A 15,539-nucleotide genomic window follows, 5' to 3' on the forward strand; every position below is an offset into this window, starting at 1 on the left:
AGGTAAGTTCTGAACATGTTAATATGGCCGTTTAATAATTTTGGTTTGGAGATGACAGGTTTTTTACTGTTTCTTAATACAGTTTATAATACCGCAGTTAGAGAATTTGATTTACTATAAACACGAGCGAGATTAACTCCGGAGGCATTATTCAGAACATCAAACTGAACATAAAAAAATCTCATTATTTACACCTCGCGATTAATCATTGTCGACAGTTGAAATAGTTGTTAATATTATCTATATAGCTATTTAACGATAATAAAAAAGTTCTAAACAATAGCATCTGTCGGTGACTGGCCGTGTGATGTTTTATTTGATTATAACCAAAGTCCATTGACTTGAAATCTCGGCTGACCATTTTTTATTACACTAAAACACATTTTCGCGGTTCGATGATATAGTTAGATGATAGCCATGCATGTATGTGTATACAGGACATCTGTGTATTTGCGAACACTCATTCTCTATATTTTAAAATACGTTGTGAAGTGATACAAAGGCAAACCAGAGCTAAATTCATGAATCTTTTATACCAATCTCGTTGCCATAAATTAATTTATAAGAATAACTGCTTCAATATGTGCATAAAGATTTTCAATAGTTTACCAAATGAATTTAAATTACTACACGGATCTACGTTTACGAGTATTTCTTAAAATCGTAGTTGACAAAATGACTTATGACACATTGCTTCTATTTCTACAAATTCTAATATATATTTATTTGAAATATATTTAATTTTGGACGCCAAAATATTTACTTCAATTAATATTTGCACATCTGCTTGCAGGTTGAATAAATTGTACCTATTTTTATCTGTACAATTACTGCATTCTGGCGAATAAACGTTTTCTGTTCTTTCTGTTCTTTTCTTTACAATTACAATTCGTGCTTAGAGCTTTACTTATATTCACACTCGATACACTGCCATACCTATCTAACAGTTAATAAATGGCGGCTTGATCCATCAACATTACGATTTAATTCGTAACCATTTCTTAACTGCATTAATTTGAAGCAAATCTTTATTTTAAGTTGTCATCAGTTTTAATAAGTCAATTTGATTTCATCTAAGACAATGAAACCTGTGCCGTCTGTACCTCTTATTTCTTTTTTTGCTTACAATAATTTACGTCTGTGGCCGAACGGTTACCATGCTGGTCTGCCCCGCAGAGGTCCCGGGTTCGATTCCCGAGCCGGGAGAAGTATTTGTATTGCCTACATTTATGTCTCTCGTGAGTTTGGGTGTGGTTGTCTATGTGTGTATCCATGGCACCCGCGATATAGGGTTTCTCTAGTGTGGTGCTATGAGTGTGTGCGTTAAAAACAATCATACTGCAGCTTAGATTTAATAAGCCACATCTGCGAAATGATCACTTTTCAAGAGAAACGTTTAAAGTGTCTACGAACGAATTTAGTCCATGACGTTTTTATGTCTAAAATTACATAAAATTTCACTTATACGCAATTAGTTTTATGTAGTTTGTATTATTTTTATGACTTTCTTGTGATAAAAGCATTTTTGGCGAATGAAATATGTTCCCTTATGCTCATCAAAATAATAAATTAATTTTATGCATGTCTCACTAATTAAAAATGTCAACGAATGTCCATGTGGAACCTGCAGCGTGTATTGCTGAGGCTCCCTCCTTTTCATTACCATTACGATTCTAGTATACATCCGACACTGTACTGAATAAATGTGTTATTATTTATATTAATAGGTTTTTATAGTACATACACTAATTACACTTTATTATATGTATTATTCCAATTAATAACTTAACTCATAGTCGTTTCTTATATTTTTGCTTATAATTATCTTCTACACTTAGTTCCTTCGTTGGTTCTGACAGAGAATAAGTGCCGTAGGCTATGTCAAAAATTGTGTTTGTTTGTGTAAGAAGGCCACCATTGCTACAATAAGGCTACATCTGCAAAATGATGACATCTTTTCAGGAGAGAGGTTTAAAGACCCTACGAACGAAGTTAGTTCGTACCTTTTTTATGCTTAAATAGGAGTACGAATTACAGGGTCACTAAATGAGGTACTTAAAATATGTTGTTTCGTATAAAATGTTCTTACTTATTTGATCAACATGCTGCTAAGCTGTATAGCTTGCATAAAGACTACAAACCAGGAAAATAGGTATGAAATACCAGATATGGAATACCGGACTTCGCCACAGTTTCTGATGTTATTTATAAAAACAGTTTGGTTTTCGACTATTCATTCACTCAATTCGTACTATGACGCGACTTTAACATTAAAGTAATATTAAAATAGTTACTCGGATGCAATGGAAACAATATTATTTTCAGTTTTATTGTGTTAATATTGATTTGTAATGATTAAAAGTTTAGTTGAACTTATTTATTTACATATATCTCTTCAATATTTTGTTTATTTTTTATTTAATAGCGCATAGGAAATAATTTCTCGTTAAATAAAAATACGCGATGTTTATTTCGTAAAAATATGATAGCGGCATCTATATGTTCCTTGGCGAAACTAACAGTTGACACTAGACTATAGTTCCAAATAATAAATAACGTGACTATCAAGACTCAGCTTGTTTTATTTATTTTTATTCATGAAACTGCGGAATGATGATTGAAAACAACGTCATTTTAATAGATTTTATTATTACATACTTTTCTTTTTTTAACAGTCAAAATTCTTCGAATGTCAATAATGTTGAGTACTTATACATTATACTACGATAAGACGATTCGGAACATCAAAAAAGAAAGAGATGGCATTATATAGTTCACATAGCGTTATCTCTTTCCTATTTTTAGTAAGGAATACACAATATTGGGAAATCATTCGTTCTTTCAATCAATTTTGCAATAATACATTACTTGGTTGACAGGTTCGTCATGGTATGAATATGAGTAATATTGTAATAAGCTTACTCTGAGCTTACATTGAAATAAGATTGTTTTTGGAAAGGTTGTGGTAGGCCCCCTGTAAGTAGTTATAAATATTTTGTAAGAATACACGAAAGTTCGATTTGCTGAAGATTGTGGCTGACGATTAGTGTACAAGACAGCTGACACTGATGCCACACAGTCATTATTTCTGTTAGCTCTATTCGCGTTGACATGACCTCTTAATAGTTTTCGTATGCAGATGACAGGCTTTTTTACTTCAGTTTGTAGCGTAAGTGCATATAAGGGGTAAACGTTTATTAATCTGTGTCAATCGTAACATAGTAACTTGTGCCTAGTAATTTGTGATAATATGATTTTGAATATAAAGAGATCGAACACACAGAAACATTTCGTCGACTCAGTGGAACTTGAACACACGACCATGCTGCACCGTAGCATTGCTCTAACCATATGAGCTACGGGTCCAGTTACCGAGTCGTCGAACTTCTCCTATGTGTTTTTTTGTACATGTATGTATTGACTTTCGGCAGTCGTCGGCGCTAGTCTTCAAGTCCCACCGGGTCGACGAAATTTTTCTGAGTTCGTTCAAAACTAGTGGAGTTATTTCCCAAAATAATCTCAATAAAAAGTTTAAATATGTTTGTGAATGAGACTTTATAAGATTGTATACAAGATTGTAACTTTTTTTATTTTCTTCTCCAGTTTAAAATTTACTTACGGTTTTTACTGCCCTATATTGTTTAACCTTCTATTGCTATGAACGGATATCGTATAGGAAGAGAAACCTCCTTTCGAGTTTTGTCTTAAACGTGAATATCACGAATTTATTTCAATCAAACATTTCTTTACAATTAAATGAAATGAAGTACAGTAGTCTAATTACAAAAGATATCTCGAAAACTCTTCGGAGAAAATCAGTTGGTACAAGACGGATGGCAAATGAAACTCCGGAACGGACGTTAGTGATTGAGTATGAAAAAGCACCTTTTCCAGATTACGACCTGTTCGGGGGATTATTCTGATATGATATATCGATGATAAACTGGAAATAACTATTACCTTCATCTAGACATAGGTACACGGTTTTAGAGGAATTGAAGAAAAACGGATTTTGGATTTGGAAAATGAAGAATTTTATATTTATTTTGTCATACTCTTCTTTGTAATTATCAAATTTAAGTTTAAAGCAATGTCAATTAAAAAACTTCAATGCAATAAACAAATGCTTGCACAATTACAAAAATTGGGAAGCAAGGGAATAAAAAATAAAAGTCGCCCACATACCTAGTCATACATTCAAATTCAAAGTTTTTGTTACTCTTAGCAGTTAATGTATCGTCTAATGCTATGCTCCTTCCTAAAAGCCTTAATAATCAGTGATATTTTCATTTATATTTTCAGCTTTTAATTACAAATTTATGGTTGTGCGAATCTAAGCGAGAATCATATACATAATATATTGAACAAAAAAATGTTATTTTGAAGTATAATTTATTTTTTATTTTTTAAATATTTATTAAAGCAAGGTGATATAGTTTTTAGATCCAGAATACTGACACATTATCAGGATATCGATCAAAGTAGGTGACATGATGTTATTACTATCGACAAGGGCATATTGCACAATGAGTGAGATTTATCGAACGTTTCAATCGTCGTGAAATACCTCTTTAAGGTATCGTGGGTTATTATAATATTTTTTTTATGATATCAAGTGACATGTCCGTAGCAGTTGTAGTGCCACTCAGAGCTTTAAATTGCAAAATCTAAGTAAGGGACGCTGCCGCTACGCCCGTCACTCTGAGACAAGTACACAAGTCCCATGTACCTGCCATTTCACCAGTACCCTTATCCTTCAAAACTGGAAAGCAGTAATTAATGCTCTCATTACTGCTTCGCGGCAGAAATAGGTAAGTACTTCCCTGGATGAACTCTTTTACAAGGAGCTCTACTTCTATTAATATTGATCAGTTTATGAATTAAATTATAATATTTTGAAATACGATTAAACTACACAATGATAAAGCATCTTCAAAATCGCACTTTTTCTCCTCGTCTTATTTTGTTTAATTAAACTATTATTGTTCATATTAGTAAAGATTTATCCTCGACTTTGTATTTATATATCTAAATACTGTCAGTAACAAAACTGAATTAACCGTGTGAAAATTCAAGCCACGCATTTAAATTACAAATTTTTTGCTCCGATCTCAGTTTCAAAGGATTGTAATCCCTTCACCGCAAAGGGAACTTTTTGCTAATAAAAATATGAGGCCCGCACTGGCAAAAACATTCGGCCTGGCAAACGGGCAAATTAAATCATATACCTAGCGTCTCAATTATTTAAAATGCGCGGGGTACGCCACTGGCAGCGCAAAAAGAATGGCGTTGGTCCTTTGAAAAGCCCGTCGGGGGGTGCTCTCAAAACTGTCATCCCCAGAAGCACACTTCACTAAATATTAAACTTCACAAACACCCTAGCACGCTATACATTGCTGTTCGCATATAACCGTTAGCTTACCTCTTAAATTGTCAAAACAGCAATGGTTATCAGCTTCGGGGAAGTAGTATTCGACAACGTTCTCAGATAGAAAAGAGGCGCCGCGTCGGCTGTTATGGCGCGCATGCGCTTGAAATCTCACCCTATTGGTCTAGGGTGACGTCATAGGGGTTAGCCCGTGGGTCTGATCGGAGTGACACTAACAGTCACCCCTTGGTCGTCGAAGGGTTCCCTTGTGTCTGCAGATGCGACATAAAACAATTTGACTACATCAATCGCAGACTAATTTATCGTGAGAATACTGTAATTTATTTAGTGTTGACAAGTGAGTGTTGAGTGTTACTAACTCTACAACATCTTTGAGTATTTAGCATCGTGTCCTTACATCGCTGAATCAAGGTAACATGTTGTTTACAGTTCTGCTTGTGTCAGTATTTTCAAGGATGCCACTTTATGCATGACTGGGAATTAATACCTTTGTAGTTTCTAGAAGCTTCAAAATTTAAACGGATATTCCGGTTGTCCCGGTTATTTGGAGCAATATTTTGTTAGTAGATTAGTTCTATGAATCATTTATACTGCGTAATCGTATTAATCATATTCGCCATGACATGGATATTATACCTAATTTACAATTGTAAGAAGTTATTATGACATTATAAAAATTAAAATGAAAACTATTTCTTGTCTCTTTGTGAGTTATTAAAATAAAACTCGATTATAAGACTACATACACGTATATTTTATAAAATGTTTTCTTCAAAGATTACCACCCTACTTTTTTAAAGTTGAAGAGAATCGAAAATTTGTTGAATTACACAATTATGCAAAACAAGACAAAAAGAAAATACGTACTTTTGAATTTGAGTTTAAATTATGAGCTCGTGTAACAGCAAGTCCTTTTCAAATTCGTACGAACAGGGAGATCGCGTTTAAGATATCGAATAAGTCTCAATGTGACTCGATACTCCATAAATTAATGTCGCCAAATACCATTGAGTTAACTAACCGTTGCTGACTCTCATCCTGAATTTAAATTTTGTCATAGAGAAAACCGCGCATTGGAAAAGCAAAATTGTATTATAAGAAAAGGCAATAAAGGTTTAGATTGAGTAGGGGTGTAATTTGAATAGCTCCAGTTTTGGGATAATGCGCCCTTTAAATTCGGGGATAAGGTTGGTTTAAAGATTTTGGGAGGTCTATTTCGTTAATATGGCTTCAAGGAGATTGTGTTATATGCGTTAGACAGTTCGAGATTACGTTACAAAATATCAGTAACAGTTGCCAAAGACACTTGTAATAATAAAGAATATCACGTTCTCAACGTCAAAGTTTTTGTATTTAATTTATTTTACACCAAGCTGGAAAGACGGAACCCGCAACACGTTTTATATGAATTTTCATAAAGTTTCCGAGTACAACGAATCCATGCCAAGTTTTAAAGGCTGTTTACGACAGATTTAAAAATATAAACTTGGAAGCAATCTCCGAGTACTCTACACTTTAAGTCTACAGCCTTTTTAACCAACCGACTTCAAAAACAGACGACGGTTCTCAATTCGAATGTATTTTTTTGTAAGTATGGTACGCGATATTTTGATGATTCTTTTTTTTGTGGAAACCTCAGTATTGATCCCATTTAAATTTAAAGAAAATATTCCACCTCTAAAGATGGCAAACTAGGGGTTGAACCCGGTTTCGCGCACATTCCAGTAACCGATTTTAATAAAATTCCACGAACTTTTGTGGTCAGTTTTTTTTTCATAAAAAAGTTAATAAATAAATTAAAATTAAATATTAGTAAATTTAAAATTTATGATTATTTTTGGTCTACAATTTTTTTCTAGTTCTTAGGGCACTACACACACTTATTGCAATATAAAAGCATCACACTAATGCGATTGTAAGGGTAATTTTCAGGTTAGTTTTCTCTACCTAACTTCGGTGGCAATTTTTATTCGAATATATTATCGTGTAATTATTAAATAATATTTCGGGATACTACACTCGAATATTAAGTATTACATCATGATAATATTCTAGAATATTTAAATAATGAAAATTGCCACCGAAATTATGTAGAGAAAACTAACCCGAAAATTGCCTATAAAAGTTTCCTAATGCTACGAGCATTAGTTATTGATTATTTAGATACAAGAACTGTATCAAAATCATCAATAACTAATAAATATATTACAAGTCTGTATTACTAACGTCTATAAACTGAATACCTTCACAGTAATGAACACAAGTCTTTTATCAAATTAAAGGTGCCAATAGAATTTAACGTCGAAATGGACTGGCAGAAGAAATAATGGCAATTACGGAAATGGACGGGACCATGTGCGGGGCTGAATGCCAATAATTGCAACTAACAAACCGGCTAGTCGGAAAAAGAGGGTTTCCTTAAAACAGTAAGAGATGCTGTGTAATCATTGGTGTAGTCTGGCAAGGCCTTAGATGTTAATATTATTCACTTCGAATTTTGTTCTGCAATTTGCTGTTTCACCCAATCGCACGCTTGATGTAAGAACGTCACATCTGCGGAATGGCAATTTTTCAGGAGAGAGGCTTAAATATTCTACGAATGAAATAAATCCGTAACTTTTTATGCTTAAATGGGAGAGTTATAAAATTTGACATACGAGTTATTTTTGTACTTTTCATGACGTAAAAACACTTTTGACGTATGATCACATGTGACTTTATTATACCGAGTGTACGAAATCCACGTGGGTTTATCTAACCCAACAATATTGCATATACTTAGCAATGTTCTTTTAACACAACTAAAAATGTATATACGTCGGTTTTAGTAACTACTAGGCAGATACTTTGTTTTATCTTATTTAATGTAGTGCAATTATTAGTAACAGTCAACAAATTGTACCTTTTTTTTTCAAGTAACGGTACGAACAAGTCGTGCGCCTGGTGGTAAGCGACACTGTCCTTAGCAGTTGCAGTGCCACTCAGTGTTTCAAATCGCAAAGATCTAAGTTGATAAGTCCCATGACCCTTCAAAACCGAAACGCAGTAATACTTACATTACTGTTTAGCGGCAAAAATAGGTAAGGTAACGTGGCAATACTTCCCTGGACGAACTCTCTCGCTAGGAGCTCTACTGCTACTTATAAGTGTTACATCTAATTGTACCTGTACACCACATTCATGTTAGATACATGTTAAAAGAACGTACATGTAACATGTAAGAAGCACGAGTAATTTTTGCTGAAAGTAGAGTGCTGTTTCGAAGGACGGACATAATGAATATGCTACAAAATGTGCAAAATTTTTTTAGAACAGGAAAGTACCAAAATGATATTAATTTTGGGATTGGTACATTTTTAGATTAAGCATCAATTTTTAAACCAAACTACTCAATCTCCAAAGGATCGCCAAGCGGTTAAAAATCTCTTTTTGACGTAAAGTATTAAAAGGCGTTATTCTCAAATCCCTGTTGCGATCGCAGAAAAGAATTTAATCCGTAGATTGGTAGAAACGATGATCGCTCGAAGTGAGTTCGGTATTGGTCTATAGGTAATGGTCTTTAATTTGATTGGCAGCACGCAGCTGGGAACGATGTGAAAATTCTATTGCTTACTTTCCAGGGTTTTATGAGCCGCCATCTAATTTTACAAGGATCATGTATTTGTATCGATTGACCCATTTTATACTTGAAGTTATGGCGAGTGTTTCGGTTATAACTTCATTTTGTTCTTTTTTAAGAAGAAATAATGAATTTGGATCGAATAAGCAGTTAATTGTAACTGGAATGACAACAAAGAGTTGATTATACAATAGGGATAGGTACTGTTTTGGGGCGAGTCTCTCGAGACACGGAGGCTCGTCAAAGCACTGATTGCGTCAATTACATTGCATGGATTGATATTCAGTAGTCTGTTCTCTTTTCGAATGATTTAACAATAGGCAAAAGTGGAAGCTTATAATGTAGGCCATAATTAAACAATTCTTGGATTTTATTAGATACTTCTATAAAAGTTACACGGATAGAAAATCTACAAGTCACTGGCTACTATCCAAATAAGACCATCAGTAAATGGACGGAGACTTAACTTAGTGTAACGGACGACAAATCATAAACCAAATTTACACGTAACTTTGTTTTTTAATTCTTTTATATTATAGGAAATGAAGCCACTTTTCCGGATTAAAATCGCGTATATTTGTTTTTTCAAACAAACCAACGTTTCGGGCCCTTTACAGGTCCCATGGTCACGGTTGACTGAGGTGGTAAAGTCATCAACCAGTTATGTTTAATATTAATGTAAACCGCCCTATTTTTTTGTCACTATAGTTACAAAAGTTAATAATTAAATACCTTATTTTTAATTTTACAAAGAAACATTCCAATTTACGCTACATTATGTTTTACAAATTGTTTTATTTTAACAATATGAATTTTTATCTAAAGCGAAATTTATTATTACTTAGTAATTAATTAGAATAAATTAAAACATTAATTAGTACTGCAGTCTTATGTCTGTTTGTGATTTTTCATTAGAGGAAATACTGGATCCCAAACTGGTGGCACGATGAAACCATCTTCCCTGTTGAAATTAGGATGTATTTTAATTTCAATATCTTCTCGCAGCATCCTGGGTAGATAACGGACTTCTTTTGCATGAACCTGGGGTTTGTCAAATTTCATTGTATGTGTAGGTTCTCTCATGGTACTTTTTTCGATAAGATATTTAATGAGAGTATCATATAAAATGGCTAAGACATTAAAAGAAAAAGCCATTTCATTCCATGTCCTGGTAAATTCAGGTTAAAATGCTATCAAGATTGTAATACACAATATTTTTACTCCAAATTATGTCGCTTTAGCATTGGGTATAACTCTCGCTATTCTTAAACGTTCGTTAAAGAGTGGGGTGTTGAAAAATTAATCATTTTTAACGTAATGAAAAGAGAGAATGTATCAATCTTTTGTCTCAAGGCGTGACTTGGGGGACCGGAATTAAGATGGTGAAAAATGAGGCGGCCATTTTGGTAAATTATTATTTGTTTATAAAATGGGGTCGCTGTTAATTTATGTTACAGGAAAGTAAAGGTAACGCTAATGCTCGTAATTAATATCTCATTATACAGAGTCGCAGAAAATTCTCGTAACCATAATGTAAGTATGCAATGGCTGTTTTGGATAATATTTTTTAATTTAATTATTTAGTGGTCAATGATACCAACTCAATTAAATGGAGGTACAGGGTCAAGAGCGCGTCAACCTTGACACTTAAAATTCCAATTCAACTCTATTCCCGTTGCGATAAGAAAGGTTCAAAGTATTTCCTTGGCATAATTTAAGTACTTATTCAATTTTTAATTTCTGCATTTACGGATATAAGATATATTATATGGCAAAATGGGGCTTCTAATACAAGTAATGTCTCTTTAGAGCAGTACCACACCGGCGCTACCGATGCGTTGCGTCGTCGGAACGCTATGCTTTCAACGTACCGATTAATGCGGTATCGCAACGTAACGCTCCGCTTACTTAGGCAACGGAGCACCCCTCCTCCCTTCGTTGCCTGGCACCTTGTCAGATGCCCACGCGTCCATCGTCGCGCGTTGTCTCAACGCACTATGTGGTATGAGGTTTATATACAACGCAGCGTCACCGCTCAGGCCTCGTAACTCCGACGACGCTACGCATCGTGTACCATCGCTCTTACAAGCCCCAACATGGGAGACTAATTATTTTTTCTACTGTATGTTTCGTTAAAAAAAAAGTGCCAAGCGTGATGTCCTTTCACTGTACCACAAATTATATAACATATCATTCTTAATTAACTCATTCTTTTTAAACATTTATTTTGGGATACATGACGTAGAAGACTTTGAATTATTTTAATTTATTAAAGTTTTAAACTGCCTCAGTGGCCGAACGGTTACCATGCTGGACTGCCACGCAGAGCTCGCAGGTTCGATTCCCGGGGAGAAATATTTGTAAGGCCTCCATTTATTTCTCTCGTGAGTTTGGGTGTAATTTGTGGTTGTCTGTGTGTGTGTCCATGGCACCCACGCTCCAGGGTGTTCCTAGTGCGGGGCTATGTTGAGTGTGCTCGTTATTATTATATTATATAATAATAATCACCCCTACTATTACGTCAAGTTTTCATTCATCAACGAACTTTTCATGCAATTGAGCTCTAAAACCTATCGGATTTCATCTGCGCATGTAGACTTTAGGGTTCATGTACCCTCAGGCTCATATCAAGCTACGCAGGCATCAAACTTCGTAGGCAGTATAAAATTACGTAAGCCGCTGCCAACTTATGAATGCAGATGGAAAAAAATCTAAACTACCATTTCACTCATGTATAACATTCGATGGTATTGACGTATTTATCTGCAAAATGTAAATTGGTAAGTAGTAAGCCTCGGAATGGTACAATTTTTCAATTCTGTATCGCTCCAGGCGAATTGAGGATGTATAACTTCAGTTTAGAAGGCGATAAAACCGTTAAATAGATGTCAAATGAAACATGAGTATTGAAAAATATCGAAATAGAAACGTCTTTTTGTATATATGTCGTTAAACAGCTTTTTGCATGAAAATTGAGAATACATTTTTATCTAACGTGTCGTGTAGGTACACTGTTTTTAACCGACGTCAAAAAAGGAGGTGGTTTTCAATTCGACTGTTTTTTCTTGTACGTATGTTACGCGGTAACTCCAGTATTTGTGAACCGATTTTCATGATTATTTTTTTATTGAAAAGGGGGTACTTCCATAGTGGTCCCATTTCATTTTGAAGAAAATCATCCATCTCTAAGGGTGGCTGTTCACGCATGAAGATTCATTTTTATAAATAGCGCCTAAATTTTACTTAAGGAGCAATTATTTTAATGGTTGATTTTGCTATTTCTCCAATTCAAGGCGTTTTCTCTCGATATACTTTGAGTAATGAGAACCAATTTTTATTATCTCCAGTGTCAAGTCCTGTATTATGGCGAACTAGGGGATATTTCAATAAAACTTAGCAAATAGACGTAATTCCACGTACATTTGAGGTCGGTTTTTTTAATACTCTATACTGAGATTATATAAAATAAAAACCAAATATTTGTTGCAATTCCATAGGTATTTATGACCTAAACTCTCACTCGAAAGGAGACCCGTGTAAAGCAATTCAATATGTATGAGTTGTATAATAGGAATAAGCTATATATGGTAATTCATTATTTTCACGCATCCACTGCTGGACATAAGCCACCGCATCCAACTCTCCTGGTCCTGATCCGCTCATACCTGGTATTATTTTTGTAAATAATTATTTCCAATAACGTGCCTCTCTGGCCAAACGGTTATCATGCTCGTCTGCTATGCAGTGGTTCCGGGTTCGATTCCCCGGGCCGGGAGAGATGTCTGTATGGCCTACATTTATTTATTTCGTGAGTCTGGGTGTAATTTGTGGTTGTCTATATCCATGGCACCCGCGATACAGTGTTTCCCTAGTGCGGGGCTATGAGTATGTGAGTGTACACGTTAAAAAAAAAATTACATTAAAAAAACAATCATTTCAAAGAATTGTATTTGTATCGAAAGTTGCATTTGAATTGAATGATTATTGTACAATATAGGTACTGCACATAATGTAGGTACACAATATAAAACCAACCTGTTTCTTTAAAATGCTATAAAGTATTCCAAAGACAGCCACCGTACAACCATCGAGTCTCAAGGGGCAAAACACATTTTGCAAAACGTATGCATCCACATAGGTTTCAAAGAGGGTGAACAAGCACATTTTGGACGAGACTGCCTTAGACATTCTAATGAGCACTGGGTATTTGTAAGAAAGCATTTTGTGAATATTTAAAAAACCCTACAAAGAGACGGTTGTAAATAATATTTTTAAGTCATTCTAAAAGTAAATATACGACTTCTTTTTATGTCTTTACCATTGCGACATAGACTGAATAAAAAGAAATTGGGCAAAAAGAGTTTCCTGCTATTTGTCTTGTGAAGATAATTCGGGCTAGTTATATATTATAGACAGTGTACCAGGTAGAGACTGGGTCAAAGAAATATCTGTTACAAAGACCAACCCCTATAGATCTTTACTCATTCTTTCGCGGGAATCTGCCTTACAAATTATGTAATATAAAGTTTAATAAATTTGACGTTTTGAAATGTAATTTGCTTATCTATGGAACAAAAATATTTGGGTTAGAATTCGGTGCAGTTAGTATTGAAGTATTAGCAGATGACGGTGAAAAATCATTACATTTTTTAACGAGCTTTGTTATATTACGAGCTCAGTGGACCAGAGTGGAAAGTTTTTAAGTTAAGAGTTGAAGGTGTTTAGGTTTGTTTACGGTTTAGTATTATTATAATAACAATGTTTAGTAATATTAATAATTTAACTATTTTATTTACGAATGAAACAAACTTTGAGAATGTATAGAATGTCTGTTTGATGGGTAATCGAAAATTCTGCGCCCTATAAAGTTATGCAAAATAAACCCACCAAACACTTATCTATCTGCACAATTTTTAGTCGTTTTGAACTTTATCTAGTACTAATTTGGGCTGAATATTATGCAGCTTTCGAGCGTTACATTGCGATATTAGTAACGAGCGATCCTAAAATCGGTTCTCTGGACCCCAGTTTAAACAGTACACGTAGGTCGTGCAATATTAATAGAAATGCAACCCCCTCTGGGCGACATGGCTAGCGCTAATATAACAATATTTATGTTATGTATTTGTGGGGATTGTATTTAAGGTCTCTACTCGAGTGAATTTTGGCATTAATTGTTTAAATTACGCATCCTGACTGCCAGACTTTTAAATTGGTCTTATTATGGAATAATGTTTCTGAATTTGTGTAAACATTTTCAAACAAACCAACGTTTCGGGTCTTTTATATTTTAAGTGGCAATCGCGAAAACTCGAGTTGAAAAATTCTCCAATATTTTTTTTTATGTAAAAAAGGAAGCAAACGACCAGACGAGCCACTTGATGGGAGATGGTCATCTTCGTCCATAGCCATTTGCAACATCAGATGAGCTGCCTATGCGTTGCCAGCCTTTGAGAGCTCTGTAAACACGCTTTTTGAAGAACCCCATATCATATCGCAAATAAAATACTTGAGGAGGAAGATCATTCCACATCTTGCAGGTTCGGGGAAGGAACGAACGAGATGCCCGCATGGTCTTATAATTACAAGCATCTGATGTGGGGATGGACTCTACTCGTTTGTCGGGAGGTGCTATGGTAGAAACGAGACGGCACCAGTTCGAAAAGTTCTGAGCAGTTCATTATTCATTTCTGTTTAATCGAGTAGCAAGTATGTAGAAAAGAGTAGCTATCTATACCTCTGGAACTATGCTTTTGTGGCGGTCACAGTAGTATTTACTTACCACCTTTTTACAGCGGCTTCGACATGTTCGCGAAAGCGCATACTGATAACTTTAGTGCGATAATACGCAAGGGGACTGCCTCTCTGATTCGTCGTGTGCGTGGTGGTTCCAACAGCCTTGTGAATGTTAGGAGTACCCTGCTTGTGCTACTTTGAAGCACTGGAACTCAGTGCACATGAGTTCCAGGGGTTTAGTTTATAATCTGATGTAGTTTTAATTTTTATTGTTGATGTATTTAATAATAATTTTCCATACTAACATAGTCTATAAGTATTTGTAACTAACACTCTATGGACATGGTCCTAAATAAAAACTTATGAATTTGAATAGCTACCTGTTCATATAGCTACCTGTTCATATAGCTACATAGTTGTATTTACATAATCCCTCAAATCTACACATTTCTAGGCTTTTTGTCAATAATTTGTGGAATTTTGGTTACTTTGTTATGTTACTTTTTGTCTTGAAATAAAGAGAAACCTGAAAGTGTGTATGTTTCTTTAACGTTATATAAATTTCTACTTTTCGTTGTTCCTACTTTGCAGGGAAATAAAGCTTTAGAAAATGATATTGATAATCCAGAAACCAAAATCTTCTTATACGGTGAATAAAACACGTACCTATGTACGTCATAAAAAGAAGGAAAAATTAAATAGTTTTTAATATTAAATCCCGTACCCGTACGTGAAGGACTCTTCACAAAGTGTGTATGTCATCATAGTAAACATGTCTCATCATTATTCAGTATG

The 15,539-nt window shown here is 34.6% G+C and overlaps 1 protein-coding gene across 2 annotated transcripts in view; it reads left to right on the forward strand.

Annotated features, from left to right (window-relative positions):
* LOC113234712 overlaps positions 1-15,539 on the forward strand; it is a 328,095-nt gene that overhangs the window by 78,678 nt on the left and 233,878 nt on the right. The gene's annotated exons all lie outside the window — the stretch shown is intronic.

This window comes from Hyposmocoma kahamanoa, unplaced genomic scaffold (assembly GCF_003589595.1).
Source record: "Hyposmocoma kahamanoa isolate Upper Pololo Valley unplaced genomic scaffold, ASM358959v1 86, whole genome shotgun sequence".
Classification (NCBI taxonomy): domain Eukaryota; kingdom Metazoa; phylum Arthropoda; class Insecta; order Lepidoptera; family Cosmopterigidae; genus Hyposmocoma; species Hyposmocoma kahamanoa.